Below are 16,829 nucleotides of genomic sequence, written 5' to 3' on the forward strand. Positions count from 1 at the left end.
GAGTCCAGAAGACTGATCTATACATCAGTGTCTCTTTTGCTGTCTCGTACACAGGGTTATTGTTACCATCTTTCTAAATTCCATATATATGCGTTAGTATACTGTATTGGTGTTTTTCTTTCTGGCTTACTTCACTCTGTATAATAGGCTCCAGTTTCATCCATCTCATTAGAACTGATTCAAATGTATTCTTTTTAATGGCTGAGTAATACTCCATTGTGTATATGTACCATAGCTTTCTTATCCATTCATCTGCTGATGGACATCTAGGTTGCTTCCATGTCCTGGCTATTATAAACAGTGCTGCGATGAACATCGGGGTACACGTGTCTCTTTCCCTTCTGGTTTCCTCAGTGTGTATGCTTAGCAGTGGGATTGCTGGATCATAAGGCAGTTCTATTTCCAGTTTTTTAAGGAATCTCCACACTGTTCTCCATAGTTGCTGTACTAGTTTGCATTCCCACCAACAGTGTAAGAGGGTTCCCTTTTCTCCAGAATTTATTACTTGTAGACTTTTGTATAGCAGCCATTCTGACTGGCGTGAAATGGTAACTCAGTGTGGTTTTGATTTGCATTTCTTTGATAATGAGTGATGTTGAGCATCTTTTCATGTGTTTGTTAGCCATCTGTATGTCTTCTTTGGAGAAATGTCTGTTTAGTTCTTTGGCCCATTTTTTGATTGGGTCATTTATGTTTCTGGAATTGAGCTCCAGGGAGTCTCAAGAGTCTTCTCCAGCACCACAGTTCAAAAGCATCAATCCTTCGGTGCTCAGCTTTCTTCATAGTCCAACTCTCACAGCCATACATGACCACTGGAAAAACCATAGCCTTGACTAGACTATGTTACTTTGTTGGCAAAGTAATGTCTCTGCTTTTGAATATGCTACCTAGGTTGGTCACCACTTTTCTTCCAAGGAGTAAGTGTCTTTTAATTTCATGGCTGCAGTCACCATCTGCAGTGATTTTGGAGCCCAAAAAAATAAAGTCTGACACTGTTTCCACTGTTTCCCCATCTATTTCCCATGAAGTGATGGGACCAGATGCCATGATTATCGTTTTCTGAATGTTGAGCTTTAAACCAACTTTTTCACTCTCATCAAGAGGCTTTTTAGTTCCTCTTCACTTTCTGCCATAAGGGTGATGTCATCTGCATATCCGAGGTTATTGATATTTCTCCTGGCAATCTTGATTCCAGCTTGTGCTTCTTCCAGCCCAGTGTTTCTCATGATATACTCTTCATGTAAGTTATTTAAGCAGGGTGACAATATACAGCCTTGATGTACTCCTTTTCCTATTTGGAACCAGTCTGTTGTTCCATGTCCAGTTCTAACTGTTGCTTCCTCACCTGCATATAGGTTTCTCAAGAGGCAGGTCAGGTGCTCTAGTATTCCCATCTCTTTCAGAATTTTCCACAGTTTATTGTGATCCACACAGTCAAAGGCTTTAGCATAGTCAATAAAGTGGAAATAAATGTTTTTTTTCTGGAACTCTCTTGCTTTTTCGATGATCCAGTGGATGTTGGCAATTTGATCTCTGGTTCCTCTGCCTTTTCTAAAACCAGCTTGAACATCTGGAAGTTCATGGTTCACTTATTGCTGAAGCCTGGCTTGGAGAATTTTGAGCATTACTTTACTAGCATGTGAGATGAGTACAATTGTGCAGTAGTTTGAACATTCTTTGGCATTGCCTTTCTTTGGGATTGGAATGAAAACTGACCATTTCCAGTCCTGTGGCCACTGCTGAGTTTTCCAAATTTGCTGGCATATTGAGTGCAGCACTTTCACAGCATCATCTTCTAGGATTTGAAATAGCTCAACTGGAATTCCATCACCTCCACTGGTTTTGTTCGTAGTGATGCTTTCTAAGGCCCACTTGACTTCACATTCTAGGATGTCTGGCTCTAGGTGAGTGATCACACCATCATGATTATCTGGGTCGTGAAGCTCTTTTTTGTACAGTTCTTCTGTGTATTCTTGCCACCTCTTCTTAATATCTTCTGCTTCTGCTAGGTCCATACCATCTCTGTCCTTTATTGAGCCCATCTTTGCATGAAATGTTCCCTTGGTATATCTAATATTCTTGAAGAGGTCTCTAGTCTTTCCCATTCTGTTGTTTTCCTCTATTTCTTTGCATTGATCGCTGAGGAAGGCTTTCTTTTCTCTTCTTGCTATTCTTTGGAACTCTGCATTCAAATGGGTATATCTTTCCTTTTCTCCTTTGCTTTTCTCTTCTCTTCTTTTCACAGCTATTTGTAAGGCCTCCTCAGACAGCCATTTTGCTTTTTTGCATTTCTTTTCCATGAGGATGGTCTTGATCCCTGTCTCCTGTACAATGTCACAAACCCCTGTCCATAGTTCATCAGGCACTCTATCTATTAGATCTAGTCCCTTAAATCTATTTCTCACTTCCACTGTATAATCATAAGGGATTTGATTTAGGTCATACCTGAATGGTCTAGTGGTTTTCCCTACTTTCTTCAATTTAAGTCTGAATTTGGCAATAAGGAGTTCATGATCTGAGCCACAGTCAGCTCCTGGTCTTGTTTTTGTTGACTGTATAAAGGAACTGCCTTATGACCCAGCAATCCCACTGCTGGGCATACACACTGAGGAAACCAGAAGGGAAAGAGACACATGTACCCCAGTGTTCATTGCAGCACTGTTTATAATAGCCAGGACATGGAAGCAACCTAGATGTCCATCAGCAGATGAATGGATAAGAAAGCTATGGTACATATACACAATGGAGTATTACTCAGCCTGAATTACATTTGAATCAGTTCTAATGAGGTGGATGAAACTGAAGCCTATTATACAGAGTGAAGTAAGCCAGAAAGAAAAACACCAATACAGTATACTAACGCATATATATGGAATTTAGAAAGATGGTAACGATAACCCTGTATGCGAGACAGCAAAATAGACACAGATGTATAGAACAGTCTTTTGGACTCTGTGGGGCGGGGAGGGGGGGGATGATTTGGGAGAATGGCATTGAAACATGTATAATATCATATATGAAATGGAAAAAAAAAAGAAAATACTGTGCTGAAAAAAAAAGAAAGAAACTACCTGGAAAAAGTGTTGTGCTAAAGGAAAGAATCCAGACACCAAAGGCCATGTGTTGTATGATTCCATTTACCTGGAAAGTCCAGAGTAGGCAAATCCACAGAGACAAAAAGCAAACTGGTAGTTTCCAGGAGTTTGGAGAGAAGGGGAAGTGGCAATGGTCTTCAAATGAATATGAGGTTTCTTTTTTAAGTGTTGAAATATTCTCTAATTAGACAGTGATGATGGTTTGTGAATATAATAAAAACCACTGAATTGTACACTTCATTATTTTTAAAGCATTTATTTACTGTTTACTTTTGGCTGCATAGGATCTTAGTCACCTGGGCTCTTTGTTGAGGGACACAGGCTTCTCTCTAGTTGTGGCTCATGGGCTCAGTAGTTGCGGCAAGTGGGCTTGGTAGTCCTGAGGCATGTGGGAATCTTAGTTCCCCGACCAGGGATTGAACCTGCATCCCCTGCATTAGAAGGCAGCATCTTAACCACTGGACAACCAGGGAAGTCCCCTGAATTGTACACTTTAAAAAGGTGAATTTCATGGTATGTGAATTATATTTCAATTTTTTAAAAAGTTAGAGAGATTGATGAACTTTCTTAAATGAGCAAAATGCAAATACAAATTTTTTATTACATTTGTTTCATCAATCAGATGTTCCTTAAATCTTGTTCCACCATTCACTCTATCTCTGATGTCCACTCCATTTTTTCAAGCTGTTGGCATCCTTATCTTCAGCAATAAGGGGTATATGATCAAGATTGCTGGGAGAAATATCAATAACCTCAGATATGCAGATGACACCACCCTTATGGCAGAAAGTGAAGAAGAACTAAAGAGCCTCTTGATGAAAGTGAAAGAGGAGAGTGGAAAAACTTGGTTTAAAGCTCAACATTCAGCAAACGAAGATCATGGCATCCAGTCCCATCACTTCATAGCAAATAGATGGGGGAACGGTGGAAATAGTGGCTGACTTTATTTTTGGGGGCTCCAAAATCACTGCAGATGGTGATTGCTGACATGAAATTAAAAGACGCTTACTCCTTGGAAGGAAAGTTATGACCAATCTAGATAGCATATTAAAAAAAGCAGAGACATTACTTTGCCAACAAATGTCCATCTAGTCAAGGCTATGGTTTTTCCAGTAGTCATGTATGGATGTGAGAGTTGGACTATAAAGAAGGCTGAGCGCCAAAGAATTGATGCTTTTGAACTGTGGTGTTGGAGAAGACTCTTGAGAATCCCTTGGACTGCAAGGAGATCCAATCAGTCCATCCTAAAGGAGATCAGTCCTGAGTGTTCATTGGAAGAACTGATGCTGAAGCTGAAACTCCAATACTTTGGCCACCTGATGTGAAAAGCTGACTCATTTGAAAACACCCTGATACTGGGAAAGATTGAGAGCAGGAGGAGGGGGATGACAGAGGATGAGATGGTTGGATGGCTTCACCAACTCCATGGACATGGGTTTGGGTAGACTCTGGCAGTTGGTAATGGACAGGGAGGCCTGGCGTGCTGCGGTTCATGGGGTTGCAAAGAGTCGGACACGACTGAGCGACTGCATTGAACTAAACTAATATGTGCATGCCCATGATGAGATGAAGATATCTGTTTCTTCCTGTTGGTAATGCTTGTGCTTAGTTACTCAGTCGTATCCAACTCTGCGACCCCATGACCTCTAGCCCACTGGGATCCTCTCTCTATGGGGTTTTTCAGGCAAGAATACTGGAGTGGGTAGCCATTCCCTTCTACAGAAGATCTTCCCTACCAAGGGATCAAACCTGGGTCTCCTGCACTGAAGGCAGATTTTTTACCACTGAGCCACTAGGGAAGCTTGGTAATGCTTAAATAATGACAAAAATCTATAACTTTGATGATTTTATATTGTATCATGTCAAAGAGTTCTGTGAAAATAGCTTCTTCAAAAATGTCATGGTCTGAGACTACTTTTGCTAGTCATGGGACTAGATCCACTTTCCCATCATGAGCAACTAGGGACAAATCGATGCAATGATAGTTCTCAGATGTCAGACAGCAGGCGGGTCAGAACTATGATCCTTGAGAGCAGGGAAACAAATGAGATGAGCCCAGTGATCACCTTGGCTTTCTGCCTAGAGATACTTTCTGGACAATGGTGCAGAAAGGGCAATTCAAACACAGCACAGTGGACTTGCTGAGCTGAGAAGACAGGTGTAAGTTTAAGGAGGCCAACGTAACTGATATTTGTGAACCACAGAATCAGAGAGTAAAAGAAGGTAGGCAGAGAAATGGCTCCAGAAATCTTTGGGGCCGGGTGGGAGATGGTCCCCTTGAGTCTATTGATGAAAAGGAGCTATGGGTGCTTAGGGTGAAACTCTGTGAGTCTGGGAGAACAACAGCAATAACAACAACAACAACAAAAACAATTCTCAGAGTTCAAAGAGGGTTGAAGTCTGGGACTTTTGGAGATTTCAGAAGGCTCATGCCTTAGTAGTATGAGTATTCTAGTCCTAGAGAACAGGCAACTCTTAAATCAGAGAAAGATTCAATCCTGAACAAGAAACTTGGCTTGATATAATGAAGTCCATTACCTTTTTCAGGAAGAAACAAAATCTAGAAACTCAACAGTGTAAAATTCAAGACATCTAGTACTCTCCCCAAAATTCTAGCCATGTGAAGAAACAGGAAAATGTGACCCATGGCCAGAAGAAAAATTTCTCCATAAAAAATCCCTAGAGCTGGCCAACATGATGAAATTAACAAAGATGTTTAAAAGCCTATTGCAAATATGATCAAGTATTTAAAAGAAAACATAAATATAACATAGAAATGGATAATATCAAAATATTGAAATAAAACATCTAGAGATAAAAAATACAGTATCTGAAATTTTTAAAAAATTGACAGAAAAAATTGACAGCAAATTAGCTACAACAGAATAAGAGGTCAGTGAGCAAGAAGACATACCAATAGAAATACTTCAAAATGAAACACGAAAACAAAAAAGCTGAAAAAAAAAATGAACAGAGCCTCTGTGATCTATAGCAAGTGGCCCAACACATTTGCAGTAGTCTCTCAGAAGAAGAGTATGTGTGTTAAGGGGAAGGTGCGGAAAAATATTTGAATAAATAATGGCCAAAAATTTAAGTTCAGTAAAAACTGTAAACTCATGGATTTGGGAATTATAAACAGCCCCAGATGCTATAAATGCATAAGAAAACTCACTTTGCTGTATGCCTGAAACTAACAGAACTTTGTTAATCAACTATACTCCAATATAAAACAAAAAATTTTTTTAAATTAAAATAAGAAAAAACTCACCAAGACACAGTATAATCACATTGCTGAAATCCAGGAATAAAAAGAAAAATTTTAAAGCAGCTAAAAGGCAAGACACACTATTTGTGTCCTCTGCCATAAAAGGGGTCTGAATAAAGGAAAAAAGATAAGATTTACCAAAGATTTCTTGGCAGAACTTTGTAAGCCAGAAAAACAATAAAACAACATCTTTACAGTGTTAGGGAAATAAAGACAGAAGTCAAAAGCTTCCCTCTCAGTATTCTACATCCATATTCTTTAAAAAATGAAGGAAAAATGAAAATTTTTTTAAAAAAAGCAGAATTTGAGAGGATTTGTCATTAACAGACATGCACTATAAGAAATGTTTCAAGGTAGTTCTTTAAGTAGTAGTTCTTCCACATGGAAATTTACCTATATAAGGGATGAAGAATGTTTTAAGTAATAAACATAGGGTTAAAAGTAAAAAAAAAAAAAAAATACCTGGCCTGATATGATTTGATACCTTGGTTGTGGTGAAGGTTGCATGAAAATAAATGTTTTTTAAGTCTTCTAGTGTCTTTACTCTTGGATATGTGATAATCATTTACAGTTATGTCTCTGGGCTCCTACTTTCTACTGCCTTTCAAATAGGCAATCATAAAATTGTATCCAGAAATGACAGTTGGTGTATCTTATCTTCTATGCTTAAACATTTCAGCTATGTAGGCATTCTCAGGCTTAGGATCTGTTACTACTTTGGGATCTTAACTTCTGAAAATTATACTGGTTTAACATAGGTCACTATACCATGTGTTGTCACATAAATATGATTTTTCATAAATTAGTGTTAATCTGAGGTTTATAAGTGATGGTGTTTGAAGAGGACAAGAGAGAAATATATCAGTGCATGAACTGGTGTTTTAATGTCTTCCCCCAAATACAAGTTGATTAAATTTTCAAGCTAGCTTAAAAAATTAACTTAAAAAAGTTATACTGGTTTTATCCCAGTCTCTACCAAAAAATGCATCATATTATGAATCACCATTCTATAGAAATATAATTCAAAAATACTGTGAAATATTAATACTATGAAAAAAGTATTTCATTCCCTTACGATAGGGAACTCCAGAACTGGGTACTTTGCATCTTCACCCTTTATTTATCTTATTTTTTCCTGAAAGATTTGATTTCAGACTTGGAAATGGAAGCAAAACATTTGGTGGAGAGAAAAAAGTAGGATTGATGAGTTCCTGTTACCTAATATTCTGGTGCTCTATAGTCAGAAAATAACTAAGAGTGCTGTTCTTTTGGCATTTGGAGTAAAACTGGTTCCTAACATTTTTTTGAGTGAACTTACATCTCAGACACCAAAGAACAAATGAGAAGTGTAAAAAAAAAAAAGCACTGACTGTACCAACACCCACTACAGTTTTCTGTCTTTAAACACTTTTTTAAAGTTCAGTATAAATTGCTTGACAATGGCATTCACAGCTGTGGTAAGGGGATGGGAAGTGGATTTCTATTGCCAAGTTTCCTTTGAGCGGTGCCTGTAGCAGTCCTTTCTAACTCTGTGGTTACACCCAACCCAACATAGATAGTCCCCAGGAACTGCACATTCTTTCCTTTCTGCAAATTTACAGTGGCAGCCAAGGAAAACAGAAATCACTGTGGCTTGATGGGAAGAAGGAGACGATTGCCAACTGGAAGATGGCAGTGGAAAGACACACTTTTTCAAAAGAAATAGATCTAACTTGTCAGGAAGGCATGCAGTTGTATGAAAATTCATGAAGCAAGGTGTAGAAATAGGTGGAGACCATTGGGCCTTTGGGGCTTCGCTGGTGGCTCAGAGGTTAAAGCATCTGCCCGCAATGCGGGAGACCTGGGTTTGATCCCTGGGTTGGGAAGATCCCCTGGAGAAGGAAATGGCAACCCACTCCAGTATTCTTGCCTGGAGAATCCCATGGACGGAGGAGCCTGGTGGGCTACAGTCCACGGGGTCGCAAAGAGTTGGACACGACTGAGTGACTTCACTTCAGGCCTTTGATGATGAGAAACAGAATTGATATTTTAATGAAAGTAAATGTCACACCAAATGGCCAAAGACTGGAGAGGCATAGGGTTTTCTGCAGGCAGCCAATGCCACTGACAAAGTAACAGAATCTAGAAGCGATGGGGGAAGGGCTGAAGTTTTATCTAGACAGCACTGGAAGTTTTGTTCTGCTATTGATAAAAGCATGTGTGTGTTTGTTAGTCGCTCAGTCATGTCCAACTCTTTGAGAACTCATGGACTGTAGTCCGCCAGGCTTCTCTGCCCATGGAATTTTCCAGGCAAGAATACTGGAGTGGATTGCCATTTCCTTCTCCACAGGATCTTCCCAACTCAGGGATTGAAACCAGGTCTCCACATTGCAGATAGACTCTTTACTGTCTGAAACATTAGGGAAGATTCCAGGAAGATAAAAACAAGCATCTGATCAATTTTTGACTTTCTTTCCCAGTGGTTTCATGTCTCAGATGGCTGAGGAAGCAATGAGAACTAACGATACAATTTCACGATGAATTTCAGGGGAGGACTAAACAGTGATGTGCCACTGCCAGGGAACTTATGAGACTAGCATCCCGATATTTAGGAGATTTGTAAGCATGAGGGGTGGGAATTTTGGAAACAGTCAGAAACATACCCTGGCCTTCAGAAAAACAGATCTCCAGGAAACCAGACAGAAATAGTTCACATTTTTTAAAAGCAACGTAGCTCAAGAGGGAAGGGTAGTTCTGAAAAGAGGGAGTGGGGAGAAAGTTTAACTACGCAGTTATTACTTCCAGTATGAAAAAGAGTTTTCAAAGACTTTTGAACTTTAAAGAAATAAAAAGGATTCATTTTTTGGATAGAGAACTCCCCAATCACTGGATATATTAAAGAAAATCTACCCAATTGCCTCTAAGTAATGGAACCATGGTGATTCCTGTTATTACATGTGAATTTGGACTAGATCAAGGTTGCTGGTTTTTTTTTTTAATTTTTTTTAATGTGTATCTTGATTCCTTTGGCAGTTTGGAGAAGCCTATAGATCCCTTCTCTTGATTAAAAAAATTTTTTGAGAGCTTGAGAATAGGCTATTTTATTTTTATTTATTTATTTATGGCTTCACTGCACGGCATGTGGGATTTTAGTTCCCTGACACAGGATGAACCCACGCCCCCTGCATTGGAAGCCTGGAGTCTTAATGACTGGACTTTTGGGATAATAATTTTTAAATGCAGAGGATTATAGAAGAAACCAATGATACTTAGAGACAGTTATCAACATTTAAAAAGCAAATTTGTGATATAATAAATGTCTTCATTAATGCATTAAATAATGAGATCTAGCAGCAGATCTAATCACTATTGTAATTTTGAATAGAGTGCCTGATGAACTATGGACGAAAAACAGTGATCAAAACCATCCCCAAGAAAAAAAATGCAAAAAAGCAAAATGGCTGTCTGAGGAGGCCTTAAAAATAGCTGTGAAAAGAAGAGAAGTGAAAAGCAAAAGAGAAAGGAAAGATATACCCATTTGAATGCAGAGTTCCAAAGAATAGCAAGGAGAGAGAAGAAAGCCTTCCTCAGTGATCAGTGCAAAGAAATAGAGGAAAACAATAGAATGGGAAAGACTAGAGATCTCTTCAAGAAAATTAGAGATACCAAGGGAACATTTCATGCAAAGACGGGCTCGATAAAGGACAGAAATGGTATGGACCTAACAGAAGCAGAAGATATTAAGAAAAGGTGGCAAGAATACACAGAAGAACTGTACAAAAAAGATCTTCATGACCCAGATAATCACAATGGTGTGATCACTCACCTAGAGCCAGACATCCTGGAATGTGAAGTCAAGGGGGCCTTAGGAAGCATCACTACAAACAAAGCTAGTGGAGGTGATGGAATTCCAGTTGAACTATTTCAAATCCTGAAAGATGATGCTGTGAAAGTGCTGCACTCAATATGCCAGCAAATTTGGAAAACTCAGCAGTGGCCACAGGACTGGAAAAGATCAGTTTTCATTCCTATCCCTATGAAAGGCAATGCCAAAGAATGCTCAAACTACCACACATTAGAACTCATCTCACATGCTAGTAAAGTAATGCTCAAAATTCTCCAAGCCAGGCTTCAGCAATATGTGAACTGTGAACTTCCAGATGTTCAAGCTGGTTTTAGAAAAGGCAGAGGAACCAGAGATCAAATTGCCAACATCCACTGGATCATTGAAAAAGCAGGAGAGTTCCATAAAAACATCTATTTCTGCTTTATTGACTATGCCAAAGCCTCTGACTGTGTGGATCACAATAAACCGGAAAATTCTGAAAGAGATGAGAATACCAGACCACCTGACCTGCCCCTTGAGAAATCTGTATGCAGGTGAGGAAGCAACAGTTAGAACTGGACATGGAAAAACAGACTGGTTCTAAATAGGAAAAAGAATACGTCAAGGCTGTCTATTGTCACCCTGCTTATTTAACTTCTATCCAGAGTACATCATGAGAAACACTGGGCTGGATGAAGCACAAGCTGGAATCAAGATTGCCGGGAGAAATATCAATAACCTCAGATATGCAGATGACACCACCCTTATGGCAGAAAGTGAAGAAGAACTTAAGAGCCTCTTGATGAAAGTGAAAGAGGAGAGTGAAAAAGTTGGCTTAAAGCTCAACATTCAGACAACTAAGATCATGGCATCTGGTCCCATCACTCCATGGGAAATAGATGGGGAAACATTGACTGACTTTTTTTTTATTTTGGGCTCCAAAATCATTGCAGATGATGACAGCAGCCATGAAATTAAAAGGCGCTTACTCCTTGGAAGGAAAGTTATGACCAATCTAGACAGCATATTAAAAAGCAGAGACATTACTTTGTCAACAAAGGTCTGTCTAGTCAAAGCTATGGTTTTTCCAGTAGTCGTGTATGGATGTGAGAGTTGGACTATAAAGAAAGCTGAGCACCGAAGAATTGATGCTTTTGAACTGCGGTGTTGGAGAAGACTCTTGAGAGTCCCTTGGACTGCAAGGAGATCCAACCAGTCCATCCTAAAGGAGGTCAGTCCTGAGTGTTCATTGGAAGAACTGATGTTGAAGCTGAAACTCCAATATTTTGGCCACCCGATGCGAAGAGCTGACTCATTTGAAAAGACCCTGATGCTGGAAGGGATTGAGGGCAGGAGGAGAAGGGGACGACAGAGGATGAGATGGTTTGATGACATCAGTGACTCGATGAGTTTGAGTGAGTTTGATGACATGAGTTTGATGACATCCGTGACTCCGAGAGTTGGTGATGGACAGGGAGGCCTGGCGCGCTGTAGTCCATGAGGTTGCAAAGAGTCGGACATGACTGAGCGACTGAACTGAACTGAGTGTTAATGATTTTTCAAGATACCTGAAACAGATTTGATGTGTCTGTGAAAATATCTCAGCCACGGGTACTATTGAGGTTTGCTACCTAAATTCATAATTTAAGGAAATGCTGCAGTACACTTAGACATTTGTATAGCTAAAGATGTAATTTTTCCATCCAAATTCAAAGATCCCTTGAATTCTATCCAGGGAATGTGTGCCCAGTCGCTCATCTGCATCCGACTCTTTGCAACCCTATGGATTGTGGTCTGCCAATTTCCTCTGTCCATGGGCTTCTCCAGGTAAGAATACTGAAGTGAGTTGCCATGTTCTCCTCCAGGGGAGTCTCCTCACCCATGGATCAAACCCACATCCCCTGCATCTTCTGCATTGCAGGCAAAAGTGTTCTATACACTTGGACCACTGGGGAAGCCCATCCAGGAAATAAATGAATCCTAAATGATAATAAATGATAATAATAAATGATTCAAAGATCCTGAGAGTCTATGAAAGTGATAGCATGTGAAGTTTCACCAGATCTCCATTTCATGTAGATTAAAGACCAAACTTTTAAGAATTGCATCAGAAGCTTTCAATATGGCATTGGAGGGATAGGACTCAGAGCCGGTTTTCCTGGATTTAAATCCCAATTCAGCCACTAACAGGTTTGTGATCTAGGGCAAATGACTGCAAATCTTAATGCTTTAATTTCACATCTTCAAAATTGGACAACAATAGTTTCCATAGCATTGTCTGAAACTTTAAAGAAATCATTTTTGCATACAATAGTCATTACTAATACCTAGATGAAGCACAAACTGTAATCAAGATTGCTGGGGGAAATTATCAATAACCTCAGATATGCATAGGACACCACTTTTGTAGCAGAAAGCGAAGAAGAGCTAAAGAACCTATTGATGAAAGTGAAAGAGGAGAGTGAAAAAGTTGGCTTAAAACTCAACATTCAGAAAACTAAGATCATGGCATCTGGTCCCATCAGTTCATGGTGAATAGATGGGGAAACAATGGAAACAGTCTTTTCTTGGGCTCCCAAATCACTGCAGATGGTAACTGCAGCCATGAAATTAAGATGCTTGCTCCTTGGAAGAAAAGCTATGACCAACCTAGACAGCATATTAAAAAGCAGAGACATTACTTTGCCAACAAATGTCCATCTAGTCAAAGCTATGGTTTTTCCAGTAGTCGTGTGCATGTGAGAGTTGGACTGTAAAGAAAGCTGAGTGCAGAAGAATTGATGCTTTTGAACTGTGGTGTTTGGAGAAGACTCTTGAGAGTCTCTTGGACTACAAGGAGCTCCAACCAGTCTATCCTAAAGGAAATCAATCCTGAATATTCATTGGAAGGACTGATACTGAAGCTGAAACCCCAATACTTTGGCTACCTGATGCAAAGAACTGACTCATTTGAAAAGACTGTAATGCTGGGAAAGGTTGAGGGCAGGAGGAGAAGGGGACGACAGAGGATGAGATGGTTGGATGCCATCACCGACTCGATGGACATGAGACTGGGTGGACTCCGGGAGTTGGTGATGGACAGGGAGGCCTGGCGTGCTGCGGTTCAAGGGGTCACAAAGAGTCAGACACGACTGAGCGACTAAACTGAACTGAGCTAATCTCATTTCTCACTTCACTCACCCTCTACCTCCAAATGTGCTCAGGCATACTAATTGCCATGTCACAAGTGTACCAAAATTGTTTCGCTCCTACATGCCCTCACTCATAGCACACCTTCTGTCTGAAGACTCTGTCCTAAATACCTTGCAGCCTTCCCCGTTCCTTTTTTTCTACTTTTGTACGTTAGACTCCACCAAGCCAACATGGCAATATGAAATATCTCATCTGGAACAAATTATCCGATTCCTTCTTTGAATCCTGTAACACTTCTTCTGACAAACAAATTCCAATATGTATTGACCCTGGCACTGTGAGGTATAATGCACTGAGGTATGTTTATCACAGCAAATGTTGACCTTGTGTACTTTTGAGACTTTTTCATTTCAACAAACGTTAAGTCTCTTAAGGATAACTCCCATGATTTGCTGATGAAGCTCCTGTGACAAGCCTAAAGCCAGATGTGTAGTGTACTTACTTGTGATGAATGAGTGAATTAATGAATGGATGGATGGATGAACAGATAAATGCATGGTATAGATACAATAAAGGATTTTTCAAGTATTCATATGAAGACAGAGGTCGAAGAGCTGTGCTAACTGAAAACAAAAAAATTTTTTTTTAATCTGTCAAATGATTGACTCATAACTGCAATCTTTGCCCTGCCTTCTTCAGGAATTGCCATGCAGATGTATGTCTTCTTGACACATTAGAATGATTTCTAACTGACTGGATTTCTGGGGAAATCAAGTGATATTATGCTGTATGAAATGTAACTCTGCATATGTAAATAATTAAACCATGACTTTAATGTGTTCTCTCAAAGTATTTCCCCTCACGCTACCTTTCCTGGCACTCTCCCCCTCAGTATCACAGCCCTTCTCTGGATCAGTAAACATCCACACATCACTGGCTTCCAGAGGTCACTGAGCATTGGTTACTCAGAAAAGAAGGAATGGGGTGACTGGGTATCACTTCTATCCTTTTTCCTGACATAGACGTGAGTTCTGAGTCGAGCTTTGAAGTCAAGCCCCTTAGGTTCTATTGCTGAATTAAGTTCAAACTCTGAACATGTTTATTCCATCCTTTAAGCCTTGATTTTCTGGCTATTTCCATTTCCTCAGCTCCCATTCTCTCTAATCAAGCTTTAGTCTCTTTGGCTTCCATGTCGTTTAATGGTCCTTCTCTGCTGTTATCTTAACCAACCTCTCAGCATCAACAGACACAGGAAAACACATTGTCCTTCTTGAGACACATTCTCCTCTCAGCTTCCTGTGACTTCACAATTTCTCTTAATTCCCTACCTGCTTTACTGGTCACTCTCTTTTAATTTCCTCTGCTGGATCCTTTCTCTCTACCTAAACTTTAAATCTTGGAGAGACTTACAACTCAGGCCTGAATTCTCTTTTCTTCTTTTCCTGTATCTAAGAATATCTCATTCAGTCCCAAGACTTTAAATATCACCTGTAAATTAAAATGCTAATAACTCCCCAATTTATATGTTCAACCCCGACTGTTCTCCTGAATGCTAGACTCGTCTCCAACTTGGCATCTTTACCAGATGTCTACAAGGCATGCCAAGCAAAACTCTGGATTTCCCTCAATTCAATCCCAATTAAGAAAGAAACATGCAAAAACCCCATTCTTCCCCCTGTTCATCCTCGTTTTAAGCATGACACAACCTAACTGCTCAAGCTAAAAGCTATGAATCATTTTTCATTTCTCTTCCCATCACTCCCACCCACATTCGTCCTACTCCCTAATAGTTCTACTCTCAAAATTTCTCTTATCTGTGCTGAAAACTGAATCGCTTTTGCTTCTACCACTAGCTTCTGAACCACTACTGTCTTTTGGACTATTCATGATCTTGGACTCCTGAGATCTATTCTTTTTTTTTTTCAGATTTTAATTTTTTTTTTAATTTTATTTAACTTTTCAATATTGTATTGGTTTTGCCATATATCAACATGAATCTGCCACAGGTATACACGTGTTCCCCATCCTGAACCCTCCTCCCTCCTCCCTCCCCATACCATCCCTCTGGGTCGTCCCAGTGCACCAGCCCCAAGCATCCAGTATCGTGCATTGAACCTGGACTGGTGACTCGTTTCATATATGATATTATACATATTTCAATGCCATTCTCCCAAATCATTCCACCCTCTCCCTCTCCCACAGAGTCCAAAAGACTGTTCTATACATCAGTGTCTCTTTTGCTGTCTCATATACATGGTTATTGTTACCATCTTTCTAAATTCCATATATATGCGTTAGTATACTGTATTGGTGTTTTTCTTTCTGGCTTACTTCACTCTGTATAATAGGCTTCAGTTTCATCCACTTCATTAGAACTGATTCAAATGTATTCTTTTTAATGGCTGAGTAATACTCCATTGTGTATATGTACCACAGCTTTCTTATCCATTCATCTGCTGATGGACATCTAGGTTGCTTCCATGTCCTGGCTATTATAAACAGCACGATGATGAATACTGGGGTACACGTGTCTCTTTCCCTTCTGGTTTCCTCAGTGTGTATGCCCAGCAGTGGGATTGCTGGATCATAAGGCAGTTCTATTTTCAGTTTTTTAAGGAATCTCCACACTGTTCTCCATAGTGGCTATCCTAGTTTGCATTCCCACCAACAGTGTAAGAGGGTTCCCCTTTCTCCACACCCTCTCCAGCATGTATTGCTTGTAGACTTTTGGATCGCAGCCATTCTGACTGGTGTGAAATGGCACCTCATAGTGGTTTTGATTTATTCTTTATGGTAGTCTTTTAAAATGATAAATCAGACCATGCCACTCTCTTATTCTGATCTCAGAATATAAGCCAAATTCCTTTCCATTGCCTAAATGGCTTTATCGGTGCAGGCACTCAGCCATGATCTTATTCTCTAATTGAATACTGTCACCTTTGTTCACTGTGGTCCAGTACCGGGATCTCCTCCTCATGACCTTGTCATGGGTGGGATCTCCTGTGCTGGCTCCTGGCAGTCCAGCCCCATTTGTGTTTTGCCTGTTACTCTTAGTTTATTTACATTTCCAAGATTTTATTATCACTACTCCTTTTTTCTAGAATATTCTTTTCCTAGATATTTAGAAGTCTAAGTTTTCTAGTGGTTAAGTTTGAACTTAAAAATCAGTACCTCTGGGCTTCCCTGGTTGTCTAGTGTCTAAGAATCTACCCGCTGGTGGAAGAGACATGGGATTGATCCCTGGTCAGGGAGGATCCTACATGCTGTGGGGCAGCTGGGCTTATGCACCACAATTACTGAGCTCACACGTGCCTACAGCTGGTGCTCAGCAACAAAGAGAAGCCTCCACCCTGTGCAACTAGAGAGAGCTCAAGCGCAGCAACAAAGACCCAACGCAGCCAAAAATCAATCAATCAATAAATCTTTTTTAAAAATCACTGCCTCAAAGAAGTATTCTCTCATAATTTTTTGTATATCTTTTGTCCATCTTTATTGCACAACCCTATTTTATTTTCCTTATGCTGCATATTAC

The sequence above is a fragment of the Bubalus kerabau genome, chromosome 1 (genome assembly GCF_029407905.1).
Source record: "Bubalus kerabau isolate K-KA32 ecotype Philippines breed swamp buffalo chromosome 1, PCC_UOA_SB_1v2, whole genome shotgun sequence".
Lineage (NCBI taxonomy): Eukaryota > Metazoa > Chordata > Mammalia > Artiodactyla > Bovidae > Bubalus > Bubalus kerabau.